Source organism: Nicrophorus vespilloides, unplaced genomic scaffold (genome assembly GCF_001412225.1).
Source record: "Nicrophorus vespilloides isolate i.1.1-1 unplaced genomic scaffold, Nicve_v1.0, whole genome shotgun sequence".
Lineage (NCBI taxonomy): Eukaryota > Metazoa > Arthropoda > Insecta > Coleoptera > Silphidae > Nicrophorus > Nicrophorus vespilloides.
In genome coordinates, this window is record NW_017100092.1 from 451619 (window position 1) to 475543 (window position 23925).

Here is a 23925-nt window from a genome sequence, read left to right on the forward strand (position 1 = left end):
GAGGACTTTTCTCCGTCGAGACAAATGTTAGAGAAGTGGTTTGCTGATTTTAAACGCGGTCGTGGAGACACAAATGATGCTGCTCTTTGGTCACCCAAATTCGGTAGTTGTTGCAGAAAACATAAAAAAAGTCCACACAATGGTTTTGGTCGATCGTAAATTGAAATTGCGTGAGATAGCTTTGACACCTTGAAGATATCAGAAGGCAGTGTATTCACCATTTTGCATGAACATTTGATCATGAGAAAGCTCTATTCGAAATGGACCAAAAACAACGAGTTGATGAATATAAGCGCTGTATGGAGCTGTTCAAGCGAAATAATAATTTTTCATGCGGTATGAAACAATTACGAAAAAACGACCACAAATGAAGAAGAAAAAAGTACTCTTTCACCAACATAATACCCCGTGTAACAAGTCGATCAAAACGATGGCAAAAATGCACGAATTGTTTTCCCATTCACCGTATTCTCCAGATCTGGCTCCCAGCGACTACTACTTGTTTGCAGACCTAAAAATAAAGCTGAAGCGTATTTAGAGGCCAAAGATAAATCGTTCTACAAGAAAGGTATCGAAATGGTAGGAAGCGTTAGAATGGTCACTCTTGAAGGAGAATATGCTGATGAATAAAGTCGAATACAGGTATCCCCCGACTTACGAACACAATTCTAAAAGCTATAACTTGTTACAAGGAGATATATAGTTATAAAAAATGAACTGTCCAAACAAAAATTGATAATTTCTTTAATAAAATATAATATTGTTGCCATTTTTTATTAAACAATTGTGATATCTACACTGTAAAGTATTTGTAAGTAATTATTTTGTTTATTTTAATATAGTAATCAGTCAGTCAGTCAGTAGTCAGTAATACGGAATTTAACATATGTAAAAGTAAAAACCATTATAAAGTGTAGTAAGATAAGTATATTTTGAAATTTTACGAACAACCCTTTGGAACGGAACTAGTTCGTAAGTACGTATAGCCCAAAAGTTGTTGTTTCATTACTCATCCTAGGAACTTATTTAGTAAGGAGTTATAAGATACGGAGAATTGAGTGTAATTGAATAACTTGAAAATTATAGTAAAAATAATCTATATGAAATAATACTTTGTTTTCTTTTTCTTTATATGTATTATATTGACAAAAATATTACAATTTATATAATGATTAGAGAACCTTAAGTATAATTAGCTAATGATGAGAAATATACTGAAAGAAAAGAACAAATAGATGTTGAGTGTTATGCGTAATTAGGTGCGCAACGAAGACTTTGAGCACATTCAATAAACGATCGTTCTGTCACAGGAAATAAAAGAAAATTCGAGAAGAAAAAAATGGAACGGCAAAAGTAAATACATAATAAACATTGGAGAGAATTACATCACGTAATTCGGATTGCAAGCAAAAGACTGAAAGCAAATGAGCAAATAGAATAGGGGAATTTATTAAATTATAATTTCTCAAATGGCAAACAAGACAATTCCGAAAGTTTATTAATGTATATTATACTTGTCCCCCATATCAAATAATAGAGAACAAAATTAAAGAAATGAAAAAAAAAAGATGATAAAATAATGAAAAGCGAATCGTTGAATGATTCTCAGACAGAAGATTAATTGCATTTAAATTAAGTCTACTATTCCACCGACAGTTAGTTTATATTTCATTTGCATGCAGAATGTATCCATTTTCATTTATTGTATAATAAAACTGTGAAAATTACATGGATTTCTTTTTATTGTACTAATTATTTGCGTTGCTTCAATTCAACCAGGTGGAAAATAACGCAATGAATATTAAAAATGATTAAAAGAAAACATGTTCGTGAAAATAAACCGGTGACTATTAAAAATTTTGCGGCTCACTTTTATAATGCAAAGAAAACATGTTTCTTCTATAAACACCACATGACATATTCAAATAGTTGTTGGTTTAAAAAAATGAGGAGAAAATCATTTTTCAATCGTGAAAATTAAAATATACACCTGATTCTTTCTACATTTAAGAGCCATTGTTCTGAAACATGATGCAAGATAATGTAACTATTCATTGTTTTTCAGGAAATTTGTTTTATTTTAACACTTTAATATGAAAAAAAAGGACAGAAAGGCTGAGATCGATAGTCCAAATAAAAATGTTTTAAAAGTTGATTTTAATAAATTATTATAAAGAAATATTAATTGCATTTACAACGCAAATTATTCGAGAAAAAACAAAATAATTTATCTAATATTATCTTATATTTCAAAAAAGTTATAAACCAAAATTATTTATTTTACAAATCAACAATAAAAGTTAAAGAAATGGACACATTTAGTATGTAAGTAAATGAAAAAAACTTAAATTGTGTAAACTTTGTTCTAAGGAAAATAAGTCATCAAATGTGATTGGATGAAATAATTCAAAATCAAATTTAAAATTGAAATAATTCAGAAATTTTAATTGAAAATAAAAGTGCGTATATTTCTTAAAGCAATAAATTTAATGTAAAAACAGATCGAAATTTAGAACTTTAATAAAAAAAGTACCTTGTTTTATAATTGTAAACAAATAAAGATGTAATATTTTTATTGTAAAATAACCAGTAAATTTTCGTAATAAGTACTAGTAATTTTTTAAAATTATTAAATGATATTCCTTTTAATTCTTTAAGATGGCATGGAAGTACTGAATGAACCTTTTCATCTGAAGAGGTAATATGTACGACCTTTTTTATTATTGATAATTATCTTTTTGGAATAAATTTTTCTTTTCTTATTAAAAAAATAATATATATCTTTATTATTTGTTTGTTAGTCAAATTTTTGTTAAAACTTAATGGATTTTTGTTAATTAATCCTTTGCACATACTATAACAATAATGCTTAATAATAAATAGTAGTACAATCATACGAATTTTTCAATTAAAAAAATTAAACAAGTATTTCTTACGTATTTTGATTTTTTTTATACAAAATCTAAAAATATTAACCGCTTCGTAGAGCACAGCTCCATGAAATACACGGGCGGCGTTTATTTGCAGAATTATGCAGTTCCGTGAACGTTCAAGGCACCACCACATATTCTGTTCATTCAAATATAAAACCTCAGTATATGTTTCGTTTAATATAAAATTGTTTATTTACCTTTACATGAAGTGTGATGTTGGAATTTTAGGCATTTTGGAGGAAAAAAGTTAAAGTTATGAAGTGGCATGACAAAAAAATGGTCAACTGTAATAACCCGGAAAAAGTACCAACCGCAAAAAAGGACAATGAAATAAAAGCAATATTGAAACCGAAATTGGTTGTGGACTACAACAATACAATGGGATGTCAATCGGTAATATCAACAAATTACAAAAAAAAAACTGGAAAAAATATTATAAACAAAACTTTATGCACATAGTTGACCTGAACAAAACTTTTTTTTACAAAAAGAACCACAAATTAATAAAAATATTATGTATATTTATGATATAAATTAATTGATCAATATGTTTATAATGTTAAAATACTAACTATTCTGAAAAAAAAAAGTTTAGTAATAATTTGTTTAAAAAATTGAAAATATTATACAATCCATTAAAAATCAAATAAATTGAAAATAATCAATTATTATTAACAATTATTTACGTTAATGCATATTTGTCGGTACGAATATAAACCAGTTATTAGTAAAATGATTTAGTATTTCTATTAAAACATGTGGAATATTTCTGTATAAATCAATAATATACAGTAAAAGTCATGGGTTTGACGTATGTGATCGATATTGTATATGAAAAATACAATTTTATTGGAGCCAATAAAAATGTTTAAATAGAATATAATAAAACTCCTTTGGCCAGTAACATTTGCTTTAATTTTATTTATCTTTTAATTTTTGGGTTCTAATTTGAATTTTGTTATTTTGTTGTTTCTTTCTTGTTTTTGGATGCATGCATTTTGAATGTATAAATTTAGCCAACAAATTATAGTAATTATTATTTTATTAAAAAATAGACATAATTAAAAATTCAATGTTAAAAATAAATCAATACTAAATAAAATGATGTCATTTTTGAATTTTTACAAAAAAGAATGTCATGTTTTTTTTTAAGACAAACTTATTTAATCAAATTATGGAGCTTTCAGGAGGGGAAAAAGCACTTTTGCGTGCAACAAGTAAGTATTCATGCGGGAAGAGACATGAAGGGTTGAAAAAGGGCCGAAATGTCCGGAATGGGTTGTGTCTGTCTGTGTGTGCATTTTTGAATGCATCTCGGTGCAGTGGGCATCAAACACTATTTTGCATCGTGCAAAGACGAAAAATATGTTAAGAGCACAACATTTCAACGGGGGCGAATTCGAATCGCGCGTTCCGGTTTTTAAGTTATGACGTTGCAAAAGTATATTTCATGAAGCTGCGAGCACTTTTCATTTTCACATCATTTTTACATAATATTTTATAATGTACGCGGATAAAATGCGCTGTATGAAAAAAAATAACAGAAATGAGAAGCACCATATTGTATAACGTCGTTCTATCGTCGTTCTTTTACATAGTTTAGTTATAAAATTTAAAAGAAAATATATATTTTAATGTTTATATGTAATAGCAATGCAAAATGGTATTGATAAATGTACACATTTACTTATGTAATTCATTCATATACTTCTTTTGTACATTTGAACAATGTTCTGTTATTTTCGTACTCTGTTGTGTTCGTTTAGTTTAATATATATTTATTAACTTTAATTTTACAATATTTCTTCTTAAACATTTGTTATGTGGCTTTTTATGAGCTGTTGCTCTTTGAGCCGTGAAGTGGTGTTCTGTCCTGTTTTGTCCGGTTACCGTACTTTTTTTAATGAGTTTTATATAGTTTTAGAAATATCGTATAATTATTTGCTGCAATCTAATATAATAAAACATTATATAAATAATTAACAATATTTCACTCTCAGTGCTTACAGCAATAGGGCCATCATTCATCATGAATGGACAGCGGATACACAAACAAAGGAAACTTCGTCAAAAAAAAGTCCTATTCTAAAGTAGGAAGAAATCTTGCAACAACAAAAAAACGCCTGGGACTAATAATGAATGCGACGTTTGCATGCAAGTGAAGAGAGTATTGTCTATTGCAGCATATTGTGCATCCAAAGAAAGGATCTGTTTTAGCAATAGATCTATAGACATTCTTTTAAAATCATATTTTTTGAGAAAAAAAAATAAGAAATAAAACAATATTTTATAATCATTTAGATCAATGATTCTATTATTCGTTTATCTGTATAGTATTCTACGGAGAAAATATTATATTGTTATAGTTTTATGTAATATTGTAAGTTTGTATTTGTAGTGTAAGTTGTTTTTTGTATAAACCCTAATTTTATATCTATTGTCTAAATTTCTACATAATATTCTACAAAAATAGTTTATTTTTCGAATATACAAAATTTCTATTGTTATTAATGTAATAATAGAAGTTTCGTAAATAAAATGTTATAATTTTACAAACGTATTGATAAAGCATGCTATGATGTTGAAGCCATAGAAATATGTAATATAAATGTGGACTCGCCGGGCTATACTATAATTATTAATTTCTAATACAACAATGAAACCTTACTAGCCGCACACAATTAATCCTACGGCTATTTGATAACCAAATAGTTTAAAAACCAATAATAATTCAAAAAGATATTGTAGCATTTAAACTTATTTTTAGTTATTATTGTTCTGAATGACAATGTTTAATTTTGTTTTACTGTTGCATCATTATTATTAATTAAATTAATAAAAAACTAAAACATGAGAATATGCCTAGATAATTGATTTTTTAAAACCGGTGATTATATGATTTTATTTAATACATTTTTATTAATTTATGTATGACCACTATAATATATATATATATATATATTTATAATAAATTTATTATTTACAATCTGCCATATGCTGGCAGCGAGTAAATAGTTTTGAAACAGTAACAAAATATAACACTGAGCGGAATAGTTTCCCATTGTAAACCTTTCAAAATACATAATATAAATAAATATTAATTTTAACAATAAAAACAAATAACTAAAACGTTATTCTAATTTTAAAATCTATAAGAGAGATCAAGAGTGTTATGCCTCTTTAGTATATGGGGAGTTTCACTATTGTCTAATAAATTCATTGCATTTAGAGATTTCACTTTTCACTGTATTAATTTGGAGGTTATTGTGGATAACGTTGTTTGGCACATACCAGGGAGCTTGCAACAGGGTGCGCAGATATTTCGATTGATAACGTTGAATTATGTCGATGTTTGAGTTGCTTGCTGTTCTCCAAAGCTGGATACCATAGGTCCACACCGGTTTTAACACTGCCTTACATATTAAAATTTTGTTTTCTAGTGATAGCTGCGATCATCTCCCAATCAACCAGTATAATTTAGCGAATTTGATTCCTAGTTGCTTCCGTTTAGTTATTATGTGTTTTTTCCATGTTAGTCAGCGATCTAAATCAAAATAACGAAATAAAAATGATTACCTAAAAACATATAAATGTGAATGAAAATAACATAAATTCTGAATGAACTAACAACCTATTCATTGTCATTATACCATTCATATTTTTTTAATTGATGTTTTATACAAAGATATACTTGATTAAAACCAGAACTTGACAACAATAAATAATTTAGTGTACCGATTTTTGAAAATGTATCGTTAATTTGCTCAATTAACATTTAGATTAGTTTGGAAATTTTCAAACCATCCTGTGAATCCGCACTGATCGAACCAACCAAAAATGGTTGCGTCGGGTTATAATAAAGATTCATTTGTAATAGTATTTCTAAGTATGAATTATAATGTATATCATTTGTACGTAATGATGAGTCTCTTTATTTTAGCAAAGTCTTCTTTCTACTTAAAATAAAACAATATAAACAGTAAATAATAGTTATTTCGGGTTGAAAGACTTAGATTTATTATATTGTTCAAATAATTTTCATTTTGTTAATTATTTATATTTTCAGTTTATCTATTTTTCTTTTTTTTTTCAGGATGTTTATTTTGAATTTATATTTTTTTATTCTGGACAATAAATTATGATAATTAATATTCTTTTAATTGTAATTTTAAAGTAGAAAACTTTATAAGATACAGTAAATTATAATTATAAATAACAAATGTTACATTCTCTATTTATTAACTTTTTTGTTTGTAGAGTTAAATACTACTCTCCCAATTGGATCAGTCTATAGCAGGAAACGGCAAGCAGCGGCCACGGAGCCTCATGAGGCTGTTTTGATGAGAAATTGAGGCTCCCGCGGCGATGGTAGTTGTATAAAATTCATTTTACTAGTACAAATGCAATATCTTGAAAATGGCTCTTTGCTCCAAAAACGTTGCCGACCCTTGGTTTATAGTAGGGTTTCCCAAAGTTTTCCTGCAACGGAACACTTCGTAAATCCTGAAATTTTCGCGGAACGACTTGCTTTTTTGTAGGGTAGGTTATAATACTTAATTAATAATTTTTTTAAAAATGAGATAAAACATTCATTATTTATTTATTTAATAATTATTTCATTCCAGCTTTTCACGGAACATAGTTTGGGAAACCCTGGTCTATAGCATAAATGCATGAAGTATGATGTTAGAAGTAAACTATAAACGACTTCCATATAATAACTAGGCAATCTGTATATTGCATGAAGTTAGAGACGTATATAAAAATAATGATGTAATAAACTATTAATAGATGTTTATTATTCAAGTTGATAAAACGTATATGTTTTCTCTTATTCGGTTTATTTAATTTAACCATCCATGAAATATAAAATTAATGAAAAGACATATGCGATGTATATTATATTTTCTTGAACGACGAACGACGTATTTTGCGTTTCTATCTACGTTATTTCATTTTTCAGCTGCAGTTCAATTCAATTTACTTTACCAAAAGACTATTCGGCATGATATGATTTGGAATTTTTCAAGGCGAAATAAAAAGGTTTTTTTATGCGGTATGTAACAATGGATGAAGCCTCGATCCACCACTAGACTTCAGAGTCAAATCAGTCGTCAGCTGAGTGGACAGCAAAAGGAGAAAGCTGTCCTAAACAGCCAAAAACGCAAATGTCAGCTGTAAGGTTTTGGTCTCCGTATTTTGGTATGTGCCGAAAAGTTGTTGTATTGAGTTAGTTGTATCTCGATATATTATACATAAAAAGTAAAAGTTTTTACAATTCATCTCCGACATTCATAAGTGCTAATAGCAAAAGTCAGATATTTATACTAAATTCTGAAACATGTTTTAATAATAAATACTATTTTAGTATAGCATTTTTATTGCGTCGAAAGTTACGTTACGCGTGATTAACGTTTAACAAACATAAAGTTTTTTCTACCAACCGCTGCATAATGAAATTAAAGATTTTTTACTTCTTCTTTTCTTTTGCGTGTATTAAAAATTCTTAGGGGTTGTTATTGCCTTCGGCCAATTATGAAAGCTACCGTGAAACGAATCATAAATTACCTTCAATATTTCTATTTGCTTCTTTCGCACCTAACGTGATTGCATCTGAATATATTGCATACGTGGCAGGGCATCATCCAGAGTGCGGAGGCGGTTTTATCGTTTGTCTCTTTTTTATATCTCTTACTTTTTTTTCGGACGGGTTAACACTGCGGATTAAAAGGAATCATAGGGATGCAAGGTGGGATGGAGATGATCGCTATCTCTCTCCGTCTTGCCAATAGTTGATGGTTATGAATGGAGGCGGGAGCGGGGGCAGTGCGCCTGACGAAATGCCGTTCAGCGGCAGGTGGTATAAAGGCAGTCGGAGGCATCGTCAAAACTTTGTCTTCGTGCAGTGCCCTCACCAATAGATCTGGATACAACACAACTGTTACAGGTATTTGCAATTTTTTATATACTTCACAATTTCTCATTATTTTGTGTCCACATCTAAACATATTTTTCTACATAATTCTAAATTCTATATAACTTCAAATTAAAAAATACTTTGTTTAATCCTGAATATTTTTTTTATATTGAAAATGATTATTAAATGTAAAAACAATTATATTATAAATAAGATATATTTTTTATGAATCAATTTTAAGATATTTTGTAAATAAATACAGTTCCAATAAATATTTGAAAAACAATAACTTATTTTTAGTGCTTGATAACTAAACATATTTTTGTATGTAATTAAAAATTATATATCATTTTAAATTTAACATACAAATTGTTTAAAAAAAAATCAGAAAGTTGTTAAAAATACTCTGTTTAATCCTATTATATATTGAAAATGATTATTAAATGTAAAAACAATTATATTGTGAGTAACATATACTATTTATGAATAAATACACTTTGTTCCAATAAATTGCACATATTTATTGGAACAATATCTATTATTTATCGTGCTTGAAAAATGTTATTGCAAATCATCAGTTTTCAGATTAACTGAAGATCCGAAAGAAATGTTGAAAATAATGAAATATTCTGGAAATATTGTCTAATAGAATTTAGTTTGAATTTTATTGAATCATTTATTTGGTTTATGTACAAAAAAAGAGATAGTTTATATTTTTTTATTTAATTTTTTTATTTTCTTTTTCGTCCAAACTAATTTGCAAACGAAATAAAAAGGTTCTTAAATACTTTTTAAACAATAATTATATAACTTTTTATTTATTTATTATATTTTGAAATTTGTATATTCAACCTTTTTAATTATAAATAAAAATTATGCGTCTAATTATGATTTCTATTAAATGATTAAAAAAATAACAAATATAAACCTTTCTTTTTTATTTATAATAAATATAAATATGAATATTCTCCAAATTAAATAAATAAATAATTTTTATTTTGTAACAATAATGTGTTCATATGTTAATTTATTGCATTTATGTTTGTTTGGTTTCAGCATTGTAAATTGAACTTTTACGCAAAAAAATCAAATAATACTATGAGATAATATTCAATGTCAGAAACTGTTGTATGATAACAAAAAGTAAAATCAATTGATAAAATTACTATTATGATTAAAATAGTATTTTTCAAAAATTGAAATATTTTTTGCACAATATTCAAAATAAATTTTTAAATAAAAAAAAAACAAGAATCCTAGCAAACAATAATTAATATTTTCAATTTGTTCAATAAATATATTGAAAACTATCTCAACAAATTTTATTTTTTATAAAACGTGATGAATTTGAAAAACTATATATAAACATGAAATGAAAATTGGCTATCGGCTTTTTTGTTCTACAAAAAAGTTGTGTTTTTTTTTATATATATATATTTTTAACTGAATATACACTTTTAATTTAATAACAATACAGTGGAAATTTACTTTATTGATTAAATTAATTTGCTTCGTTATTATTTATATTTAATATCGTAATAATGTTTTTTTTTTCTTTCGTATATTATTAATAAATTATATAATGAAAATTTAAAATATTTAATACAAATAAATGCATTTATTATCATATATTATTGAACGAAATATGTTTTTATTTACATTGTATAATTATATTATTTTTCTACATAATTGGTTTAAATGCAAATTGATATTTTTTATTTAAATCTATAAAGAAACTATCTATTTCTAACAAATTCACAACTTTAGTTGCTAGTAATTAGACTAGGTTTTATAGAAAAATAATGTTATTATTTAGTAATCATAAAATTGCGTAATTTATTTCACTTTCATAGAATCTACAATCCAATGAATAACTCAAGATGCAAATAATTCATAAAAATTAATGTACAAACTCTTCAATACCCTTTTACCAAAACCAATGTTGATATTTTCGATATTTAGAGAAGTTTTCGTCAAGATTAGAGATTAGAAGTAAAGTAACATTTTAATTAGCTTTTAACAATTACACAAATGTCTAACTTTAGACTTTAATCAAGCGAACAAAAATATTAATATTATTTTACATTTAAAGCATACCTCGCATACTGCGGATTATAGAATCCGCCAATATCGCACACATTTATTTCGTCTTTATACTTTAATGTACGATTTCAATAAACTTAAGAGAAACTAAATTATTGTCTAATTAAATATCATTATATATACATAAAAGTTCAATATATAAAATCATATTAAAACATATTCCGAATTATATACAATTGTTAAGTGTACTTAAATTTGCATCTATTCTATGTTATAGTAAAGAAAGAGATTATATTAAGTGAATATATAACAAAGATGTATTTAAAATATTATTCGTTTGTGGTTTTAAATTAAATTAATAATTTATATATATATATAAAATATTATATATTATGTAAACCATTAAAATAATCAGTAAATTTATTTCATTTTTATGCAATATTTATTTACCCAAAGCAAATTGGGAAACTTTATCAGTGTTTATTCATAACGCAACCTATTATTTAGAATGTGTTTCGTTTAAGGATTAACACACATTTGCAATTGGTAGATTTTCACAGATTTGAGTATTCGGTAACTGCTTACCTTTATAGTTCAGTTTTAAGCTGAAATAATTATATTAATATCCAATTAAAACGAAACTGGAAATCGAGTGGTTTCAAGCGTTTCAACTGACGAGTTGTAAAGCAGTTATCAAATAAGCTATTAGCTTATACATTTATATGGAAAGCGAGATTCTTTTTGTCTTATTTCCTAGTTAAACTTATGATTACCTCTGAGACAAAATGTATGATTTGATTTAGCTTTTTAGATGTTTGATACCATAATGAACATGTGACATAACTCATTTATTATTATATATAACTGATGAGTTATACAATTACATAATATAAATTTATGCATGAACAGATTGATGCTTTTAACACGTGCATTTAATCTATGTTTACAAACAATTATGCTGCAAAAACATTACATACGTGTATGTAATGTTTCGAGTATGTATTAAACATAGCCAATATTCCAATAACATGAAATTACACAAGAAGCATTGAGATTTTTTTATAATTTATATAATCATTACAATATTTGTAAAAAAAACAACTTTCTTTTAGTCTGATATTTGTAAAAAATCATATCAATAATAAAAAGTATATTCTATAAATAAATAAATGATAATAATATAAAAAAAAACTAAATAATAAAACAACTCTCAAAATAAAAAAATTCTAACATAAATTTAAAAAAATATATTAATAGGCTGGCCAAAGGGCTATCGACCGAGGTGTTTCCGCCTCATAGTTTTATTTTTGTTATTGTTGGAATAAATATTATTATTATTTATTACAAATTTCTTAAGTTTTAATCCAATTATTATAAAACGCTTATACAGTTTTATAAAATCATTATAAGATTCGTAAATAGTATCAATTTCTTCACTTTTGATCTAAAAGTTAATGAATTATGAATATTATTTTTATAATCATTACAATACTTACTTTTTTTTAAATTTAAATTTAAAAAAAAATGCAATTATTATTTTACCTATAAATCACCTATTAAATTTACATTAGTAAATAGTTACAATTTCTTCATTCTTAATGTTAACATTATTATAATATTAAAAAAAGTATAAATAAATTATAGTTTTTTTTTATTAATTAAAATTTAATTATTTATGTATAATATGGCTTAAAGGAATAATACAAAAAGTAGTAATAAAATAAGTCAAGAAATGCAAATTTAATTAAGTCGATGCGATACTCTAATATTGTTACGTTGTGTATGCTTTTTTGGGCAACTCCAGCAGCTTCCCTCTCTTTGGGTAAAGAACATCCAATATATTTTATGATATTACAGTTTTTTATTTTCTTCTCGCTGCTTGTCAATAATTTATATAATACATAGGTATACAAACAAGCGAATGCTTTGCTTTTACGTTAATAAAATCTCAGCTTTAATTACTTTAACACAGTACCACGGTTTCGATTCAGTCTTGGTTTCTTCTGAAGGTTTACATTTAGAAAACAGAAATTACTAATAACGTTTATTAATATTGATTTTCTAAGCAAAAAGATGAACTCTATAAAACGGCTATTCAAATTGATAAATTAATAATGAAATGTAAGAATTTCATTTTTTCTTATATTAGGGCGGAAAGAACATTGTTCTAGCTAGTATAATTGGAAATTTCTGTATAAGTTATAACAAACATCATCAGTGTAGTATCGATAAAAAAATAAAACTATTTGATTAATAAAGATTTAAAAAATATATAATAATTGGAATCGTTTATCAAACTTGTCAATAGTTAATATTAAAAAATACTATTTTTTCTGTACCTATAATTACTTATTTTTTTAAACAATTAAACAATAGAAGGAAAGTTGTTAATAATTGAATTGAATATATGTAAACTTTAGATTGAAATACATAGGCGTAGTGATCTGTAAGTAAAAGAGATCATGGTCCATTTATTTATTTACTATTTTTATTGTCACTAATTAGGACCTGTGATCGAAACCTTTCTGTTTAATATACTATATTATTCGAGAAGTAATAAAAAAACTGTATGTTCAATATTTTATTCAAAAGTACGTTTGTCATGTGATATATGAGCTTTGTCATCTGCATATTGGAGTGCATATAAACTGTTTATTCAATATGAATAAACACTAAAGGATATTGTCGTTCTAAAGTAGTGCTATTTATGTCAAAAAAATACAATATGTATCTCTATATTAACGTAAATACTTATTGTTGTTATTTATGTAATTATGCAATAATTAAGATATACTCTGCTTAAGGAGAAGTTTATTTAGCTAAATTTACTTTATGAACATAATTCTCTAGATTTAGAGCTGATGATTTCAGCCTTAATTCAACTAATAATAATGATGAAAATAAGACATTGATCCAGAAAAACCCAAAAGCAACTACTGACGAACGTTGTTGAAGCTTGCTTACTAAAAGCGTTAAGATATAAGAGTTTTGCACAATTTAATGGACAAAAAACACGACATTATAAGCATTTGTATTTCTTTTACTACTAACAATTGTTGGTGTCGGACAGAGTTGTATTTGACCACACGTAATATTCACCATACAATTCGATTTCCACAAATTTGAATCTTTGCAAATCGCAAGAACGATTAATTTGTTGTCGAGATAAAAAAAATCACCTAACGCAAAACTTCATACATTCTGAGATGATGTTGCGTGTAAGATGAAGAAAGGTTTATTTTTGATTTTGAATTTTCGTGAAAAATAGGCAAAAACTCTCCGGGCAACCCAATAATAACATGCGAAAAATAATTAAACAAATATTTATACAAACATGCAGAATCATTTCTGGAAATGAATTCATATAAAGGGCTATTGTCTTTTCGAACTATTTAATATATTATGAAATAATTCTTCAAAATTTAATTGCTGAAAATAATTAAATAGAAATACTTATTTTACTTATTTCATTATGATAAAAATGGAATAAATTTACTAGATAAGGGATTATTCAAGCGCTACAAATATATCTTTTTAACATGTTGCGTTTAACACTATAATTTACTTTAATTTTCAATTTTACTTACTTACTAGCTACATGCTGGTACTTAAAAATCCGCTATATGATCTTAATTTATTTGTATTGTTTTGCAAATCATTTTTTATTATAATTAATATAACATCTGAATTCAAATCAATGTCTCAATAAAAAAAATAATTGAATGATGAAATGTCAAAACACACAAATGCGGATTTTTTTAAGTAAATCGCATTAATTGGTGATTGGGAAACAATATGATTCATTGTCGAATTTAATTAAACACCGCAGAAGAGTCGCAACGCAAACGTAATGTAAATTTAATGTTTCGTGTCCAAACGAAGCGTCACGCATTCGATCGACATTTAATTAAAAAAATCTCATAATTTCCGAAAAAAATATGATAAGAAACGTTTTATTTGTGAATAGTAATTAATTATAATTAAATACATTAAAATTTGTCAAGTATATTAGTTAAAATTTACTTTCTTCATTGGAAAGTTTTATTTTGTGAAGAAATTCAACTTTAGTGTGTAAAGTATAGTAATTCCTTGCATAGTCCGGGTAATCGGAAGAAGAATTAATTGTTTCCCTTTTCAAAATTGAAAAAACAGATGTCATTACTTTATTTTATTTGAATGTTAGAAATATTATGACATTTTGAAACTTTATTAAACTAAGAAAATATATTGTAATAATAACGTAAAAAATAATAAAAACTAATTATAATTTTAAATGTATGTGTAAATAAAATATGAAACTGATTATTCCTACAAAAAAACGAACTGAAATAAAATACATAGCTTCATGACATTTTTGCATATTCCAGCAATGAACTGAAAGAAACGGACTACTAAATATTATCTTGAAAACTTTCAAAGTCTTGTACTAAACATATACTATTTTATGAAATGATCTTAGAATTAATTTAATTAAAAACTGTCAAAAAAAAATATGTAAAGTTTAGGACTTTAGCAATGCACATCTTTCTATCTACGTGTATATACGTATGTGCCACGAACGAACTCACGGTAATTTTAATTAATGTAAATGAATGAATGCTCTGAATACAGAATTGCAGCAAAATACGTTGGTCCGTTTGATATTTTAATCGTTTGCAATTTAAAATTTAATTGAAATTTTAAATGTGCTAGTGCTTAGCGTGTAAACGGTAAATAGAGAAAAAAAAAATATAAGTTGTATTAAACAAATAGCAAATAAATTTTATAGATATAATCATTTATATATACATTTTTTTTTAATAATTTGAAACATTTTGTAATTGATTTACAACTCATAAATATTTATTTTGTTTTTAAATTGATCTGTAAAAATATGATAATAATTAATAATAAAGATAATAAAATAATTCTTGTCAATTTTCAAATGTATTTTTTTTAAGATTATTAATTTTTCTTAGGCTAGCTTAAAGTTTATAAATTAAAAAAAAATCACTTGCATTTTTGTATTAAACAGTTATTAAAAATACAAAAGTAAATCATATTCTTCACGTATTTTTGTTTTAAATTACTCAATAAGAGCTTGGAGGTATCCTTTAGCTAAAGAACCTCGTAATTAACGATCAGTTAAAAGGGAAATCTCATAACAAACACAAACTTTACAATACAAAGACCGTATATACAATAGTCATTATTTATAAGTATATTTACGTGAGCTTCAGAATAAAACACACATATGTATGTTATGATACAATACATAACTTGTCTTTTTTTGTATGCATTACACATAAGCGACATCTGCATTTGACAGATCAAAGCAAAATGAATAACGCATGTAGAGGTAGGCTGGTATAGTAATCCCAGGGGCCAATGTCTTTTCAATAATAGAGGCTCAAACTTACGTGGACAAATTGATGTCGATTATTATCGCACTTTAATACTGCCTCCACCGGATTCGTATAAACTTCAGCTAATCCACAGGATTTATTGAAATTTTGAATTTATTGCGAAGCGATGCGTTCTTTTGAACCGTTCGGACGTAATCAATGAGAACAAGTGAATCAAACAAGCAAAAAAAAAACAAAATGGTTGTTTGAAGTTGGTATGAACAGCTGATCCCAATATGACATTTAAATAATGACAAATAAAATAATATATTATATTCATATTATACCAAAAAAATATTTATACAATATTAAGGATTATCTATTTATTAACAACAAAATATGCAATTCCTACACGCATCTTATTTTGTATATGATTTACGTGTCTTTATATATAACATATTATCACAATTCATATCAATATTTTGGTCCATATCCGCAATTATTTTTTTTTAATTAAATTTTCTGATTGGAATTTATTTCATTCGGTGTGACACCAATTGTTTTTGTGAAGTTGGCAACAATCAAATATAATAAATTTACTGAAATTGGTATGAACAGCAGATCTCAATATAGCAATTAAATACAGTGAAACCTCGCTTAACGATCACCTCGTATAACGATCATTTTGCTTAACGAGCACAATAAATTGTAAGTAAAATGACTCGCTTAACGAGTTAGTATAGCATTTGAATTTCTTATTCAAAAAGAACACGTCAAAGAAGAACAAATGACAAAACAAAAGATCGGAAACAGATATTAGTTATATAGGCAACACATCTAAATACACAATGAATGTTATATTCAATCTTTGTCATTTGTTTATTTCTATTTTACTTGAACTTTAATAGTTTCTTCCGATGTTCTGTTTAGTCAATGTTCTTTTTTTTGACGTGTTTTATTTTAATGCTGTTCTGCTTTGTCATTGAACTATTTATTTTATTCGGTGTAATACGAATAGTTTTTTCTTTCGGCAGTTGCGAAGGACCAATCATATTAAATTTACTGTGTGATATTATAAAAAATCACATAATAGCTGTATCCATATAAAGTGACATAAAATTTTTGAACTATATAAATATGGTAGTATAATGAGTAATTGAAGTTAATTTTGAATTAGTTGTATTATCATAGTTTTTCATGTAATTTATGATAATATTTTTTTCCTTTATACATTCAAGTCCTATTTGTGTAGTTTATTTTTATGCGGATTTAAAGTGTCGATTAGTCTATATTGAATTGCTGTATATTAGATTACGAACAAAGACAGCAATAGCAACATAATTTAATTATTCATACATCACAAGTATCAATACTGAAGTATAGTTAATCCTTTTATAAGGCGGTACTATCATAAAGTAGTTTTCATATTACGCGAAAAAGCGGTTTCTTTATAACACAAATGGATTAGATGTAGAAAAACTAATCGAAAAGAGACGGTAGATTGAGAAGAGTTGATGTATGATGATACACTATACCAAGGGTAGCCAAACTTTTTGCAGCAAGAGCCGCACCTAAACTTTTTGGTATAATAATTTAAAAAAAATCTCAATCATAATATAAAATATATATAATATTTGTGTGTTGTTGTGGCTCAACATTTTTTATAATGCAACTGGATTAGATGTAGAAAAACTAATCGAAAAGAGACTTTAGATCTAGAAGAACTAATGGTATTATATGATACATTGGTATAAGATATAATCATTTATATACACTTTTTTTTATTGATTTTTTTTAACTAATTTGGAATATTTTGTATAATTTCTTTTAGTTTACAAAATTAAATGTTATTAAGAAAAAGAGATAATACCATCATATAATATGGTTTTCATATAATGTGGTTTCTATATAATACAAATGGATTGGATGTAGAAGAACTAATCGAAAAGAGAATTCAGATTTAGAAGAATTAATGGTATTATATGATATATTACTACACGAAAATATGTATAAAGACAATTTCATTGATATAAATGTAACTATGTCTAATTATTAGTAGTTCTAGGTTTCTTTTAATGCGGTTTCCATTGTAGGTATACAGTCAACGCGATAAACTTACTTATTAGATAATAGACAACATAATATAAATAAGATAAGATGATTTTTTACATAAAGTATTAAAAATCAAAAGATTAGAATTGAAAACAAGTTTGTATGAAAAACGTTTGCAAATAATACAAAATATATGTTGTATAATCAAAAGGTATTCGTTTAATAATAGAACATTCAGTGCGAAACAATTAGGAAAATACATCAAATTAAATCTTGTTTGGTTTAGCAAACCAACGTACTTTTTTTTTGCTCCTACAAAAAAATACTATTGCTAGAGACCGAATGGCCGGGAGGCCGACAGAGGAGGTTGTACTGTCAAAGATTTTTATTTAGATAGCAGGAAATGTTTATTAGCAGCGTCTATTTGGAGAAAAAATAACGCACGTGAAATGAGTTCCGCACAAATGTCCTTTTCCGCTCGAGGAAAATCGATAATTTTACGTTTTGTCAACACCGAATGAAATCGTACACAAACACACATATACTCTCGTTTATGAAGATCGCAGAGCACATACAAAATGTTGATATACAGAAGACATTCGTATTCCCTCGAGTACGTGATTATACACATGTTTTCTGTTGTTTTGTGCAAACCTTAAAGAAAGGGAATTAAAGAGAATAAATGATACCGTTGTGTGTTTCCATAGTTTAGCCTGGTAATTTAATATGTTATATATTTGATACATATGCGTATATAATATTGCAAATATTGATTTATAAACTGGAAGCAATTTACTGCGATCCGGCAATTGAACACCGCACTAAAAATATTACAAACCTACAATATTGGACAAATCTGGATAGAAAGTAATTAAAACTTGATTTAAACTATTATTGATATACATTGATATACAATAATAGAAATTTACAAATTCAAGAATAAAATTAATTTCTGTGTGTTGAATAGAACATTCAAGTGATATTCACAATGAAATAAGTTAATAAAACAATTTTAAAAGAATATAAAGACTCTTTATTACGCATTGAAATTAATATGATCATGAAAAATGATATAATCAATTAAAATACTTAATTTCGTGTAAAAAATAACTTTTACTCGTTTATAACTAGACTCAATTAAACTTTACCCCTTTATTTTTCCACAAAAAATATAGTAATATAATAATTTTACCTAAATATGAATGATTCTGTATAAACCTAATTTTTTATTTACTAAGATTGAAACTTTTTACATTGAAATAAAAGAAAGTATACAAATGTAAAATAAAATAGTACACTTTGTAATGTTTTTATTACTACATATAGATTAGCTATACTAAATAAGAATTATACAATATTATGTGCATTGAAATAAATGTGATTCAGAAAAATGAGTTTTTGTTTTATTTTCTTGAAGAAAAGTCTGAATTTTCGGTTTGTTTCAGTAATTGTTATGATTATATAAATTAATAAGTAATCCCTCACATAGTGCGGCTTTAATCAATCCGGATTCACTACAGTCTATGAAAATTTCAAAAGAAAGAGATTTTTTTTGTATGCGTTAAAGATCTACTCTTCAACTTATTTTATAGAGTTTTAAAGTCCTCGACTGTTTGATTTACTATGAAATAATTTTGATCGAAATTATGTTTCTCAACATTTTAAAAATAATATAATAAAACTAAAAATAAAAAATTTGATTTGGTTTTTGCTACCTGCTAAATGTTTTTAAAGTTACTTAAATGATTTAAGTCAATGATATTGTATTGCGTTTACATTGAAATAATATAGTGAATAATATAGTTGAATAATAATAATTGAATAATATAGTTTTCAGAAAATAGTAATGAATATGCATTCTTTTCAATGTTTAGTATGATAAATGTAGAAAACTTTTACTGGTTTTCCTGGAAGAAGCTTCGCTGTTGCTCGCATGATTGAAATGTTGAGACCTCCACATCAAATGGAAATTGGATAACCCACATGAATACACACCTCTCGATCGTTCACTCGCACTTTAACAGTGCCAATTATAGACTTTATACCGTAAAGGGATCAAGTGTGCACACCGCAAATTGATACTTATGCAACAAATTGTGTGTCCACAAAATCGTACAACTGCACAGCAACATTTCTAAATCGTATTTCTCAAATAGATATTTTCAATTGCATACTACTTTATTAACAATAGACATTTAAAAAATAATAAATATTGAATGAAAATGTTACTGTTATTAAATCATTTTTATTTCAACTTCATAATTGAATTTGTATCAAATTTTAATGAAAATTTTAAATTTTATAAATCAAATTTATCCTATAAATATTTACAATTATTATTATTAACAAGAGACGTTTGTAAATTTATTAAATTGGATTTGTATGTATTTTCAAAGCAAATTTCAATTTTTTTCTGATTGACATATTTAAGTGAAACTTTAACAAAATACTCTCATATTTTGTATGTATCCTTAATGTATATGAAATGTTAAAATATGCACATTTTGTGCATTTATTTTCACATTCTACAGACATAATAAGAGGCGAGAAAACTAAAGAGCATTAATAGACCGACGGCGCAGAAAGGATTTTTATTACCTTTATGTAATTGACGTTATGGATGCACTCAGGGTAAAACAAACGTAATAATGGTGTAGCAGATGCTACGCGTATGGCGTGAGGTCACTATTCTGATACTTTGTGTTCTTTTTTCACCAATTGTGTATGCCCAAGAAAAAATGTTTCCGGTTCGGCGTTCACCCCAACCGGAACTTCGCCCCTCCAAACCTAGATTCGATCAATTTATATACATTTTTAATTTCCTCCGCATTGGCAATACTGACCTTCATTTGGGCATTTAAAATAATAGCCTAAACTATGCTCACAGCGGCGAGCGATTTATAAAAAAAAACTGCAGAAGATTATAGGGGATTTCCTTTCATTATTTTTTGCTATTGTACATAATGCAACATATTTGCACACATATTTTTTTTTATATTAGGATTACGGCCTACGGCTTACCAAAAACCAACCAATTACATATGTTTTTTGATTTCGGTGAACAATTGCAGATTTTCTTCTATTTTTTGATATACAAATATTTTTTTTAGTAGGCTTACGATTTTGTTTCTACTCCACATTGCTTATAGATCTCCAATAATTTCAGTTGAATATTAAGGATTTTATATAAAAAAATGTCCATTAATTTTATGGGGTTTAAAAACTATTTTTTTATATAAAAAAAACTGTTATTTATGGAATGTATATACTAAGGATTAAATCAAATTAAATAACCCCTTAAATAAAAATAGGTTCTGTCGATACTATCCGTACTATTTGAAACCTGACTAATTTAGAAACTAAATATATACAAAAATAAATCGCACAAGTCTCTTGACTGTAAAATTTTATCATATATGTATTGGGTTGTCCGGAAAGTTCGATTTTTCTCTGAAAATAAAAAATCAAAACATTTATATATACATATTTAGTTATGTATGTACCATTTATGATCAATAAACCTTTATTTATCTTTCATGCAACTTAACATTACATCCTCCCAGAAATTATTAGGATTTTTGGCAAATAAACTTCTTCAGGTGGTTTTTGCAGTTAATGGAATTTTGCAAAGACCTAAATTTGTGGAAAAATACAACTCTGGTCAACTCCAAAAATTTTTGTTGAGTAGTAAAAGAAATATAGGGCCTGATATTGTCGTGATTTTTTTCCTTTAAATTGTGCAAAATTCATATATCTTAACGGTTTATGTAAGCAAGCTTCAAAAACGTTCGGCGATAGTTGTTTTTGAAATTTTTAATATCTCTATTCATTAAAGTGTAGTGCTGGTTATTCTCGATCAATATCTTGATTTCATCTTCAAAAGGGAACTAAACTGACACAAATCATTTGATCCGAACCAAACTTTTATCTAAAGACGGTTGAAATATCACCTTTCAGAATATGTACACAAATTAATTGTTTTTAATAATTCTGATATATTTAAGCATCGACAATTTTATTTAGCGAAAATAGGCACGAACTTTCCGGATTTGTTTAATTTGTTTTTGTGATTTTCAAATGAATCCGCACTAATAAAAGCCGTATTGGCCAAAGGTCTACCGCCCGCTTAAGTTTAACTCGGGAGAGTTAAGAACGGAGAAGTATTGGTTAAACAGTATTAAAATAGTATTGGAGTAAGAATAGCTTAAGTAATATAGTGTAAGCGATGAATGTAAGACATAGTTAATAAACAACAACGTCAGGGAGTATGCATGATAATATAAATTAAATTTTAAATTATAAAATATTCACTAGATTTACTTCTAATAATAAATAATATTAATGAAAAAGGTCAAACGCCTTATAATTATTATTTATTATTATTATTTAAAACATCTTCGTTTAGTGAGAATTGAAGTTTGCAGAATTTTCATAGTGAAGTTTGCATTGTTCAAATTAACAATCTAAATTACACAATGAAAACTGCACTCAATAGCTTTGTATACAGGGCCGACGAGAGGCGAGTACAGTGTGTTCCTCGGAATCCGGCCTCGCGCTTTGTGTTATAGTCAATTATATAAATTTTCATAACATAATTAAATACTTTACAGCATAAAATTCCATAAATATCATTTAATCATACTCTATGTTCCTATTTTTTTCTTGAAACTATTTTTGTTAAAAATACTTTATTACTGTCATATTTACATTGATTACTAAAATTTGATCTAATTATTAACATTTTTGAAACCCAATACTATTATAGTAATATTACTGAAACTATATCACGAAGCAACGTAGAGTTCACTCTAAGATTGTCTTATGACAAGGCAACTCGACGTTAATTTAATATCAATGAAAGTGTATGTTAAGGAAGACTGCATATAGAAGAATAATATAATTACAAACTGCGTTCAGAAATCGTCTATGCAGAAGATGCGAGCTATTTAGCGACTCGCACGTAGCGGAAGTAAACTAATTAACTCATGCATTAACAGGAGTGCCATACTAACATATAACAAAAAAACGTAAAATCGACAAGGAAAAAAGTTAAAGCACTGCCAAGCTTCCATTACCACATAATTTCAAGATACAAAAAAAGTTTATTAATAATTGCAAGAAGCAAATTTAAGTCAATTATAATTATATAAGTATTTAGTAAATAAAAAAAAAAACTACAAAATAATTGAAAATAATACAGGATTTTTTTTTCATGTAAATTAAGTAATAATATTACTTATTTGACAATTGATATTGAACCAATAACTTAAAATTTATATAGATTTTCAGAAAGATTAAAAGAATAAAGTATTAATATATGATAATAAAATTGAAAATTTATATAATAATTCTTCTTGACTAAATTGTAATGGAAACTGAAATAGAAAATTTAGTTTAAATATAAAAAAGATTTTTATGACAGTCAATTAATTAAAACTACTTTTTGAAGTCAATTTAGAATATGGAAATGAATTAAAGTTCACTAATCCACTAATTAGCAGAGATTTAAATTAAAAAAAATTCATTTTTTAAGAAGCAATGCAAAATATATATTAATAAAAATATTTTAATGGAAGCACGAATATAAAATAAATTAATTAAATATTAATTAAATAATTAAATGTTTAATTATTAAATAATAATTTTTTAACAAGTT

The 23925-nt window shown here is 26.1% G+C and overlaps 2 protein-coding genes across 5 annotated transcripts in view; one reads left to right on the forward strand and one right to left on the reverse strand.

Moving 5' to 3' along the window:
- LOC108567628 (nucleoside diphosphate kinase 7) overlaps nucleotides 1-23925 on the reverse strand; it is a 57417-nt gene that overhangs the window by 3563 nt on the left and 29929 nt on the right. The window contains exon 1 of one of the 2 annotated variants that reach the window (XM_017928214.1): nucleotides 16293-16429. The exons of the other annotated variant lie outside the window; for it this stretch is intronic. The gene's annotated coding sequence lies outside the window, so the exon portion shown is untranslated. Of the gene's footprint in view, nucleotides 1-16292; nucleotides 16430-23925 lie in introns of those variants that run through there. 2 annotated transcript variants of the gene reach the window in all.
- Nucleotides 8807-23925, forward strand: part of LOC108567629 — a 42753-nt gene continuing 27634 nt past the window's right edge. Inside the window, exon 1 of one of the 3 annotated variants that reach the window (XM_017928216.1) lies at nucleotides 8807-8880. The gene's annotated coding sequence lies outside the window, so the exon portion shown is untranslated. The remainder of the gene's footprint in view (nucleotides 8881-23925) is intronic. The other 2 variants (XM_017928218.1, XM_017928217.1) reach the window with 2 other exon arrangements.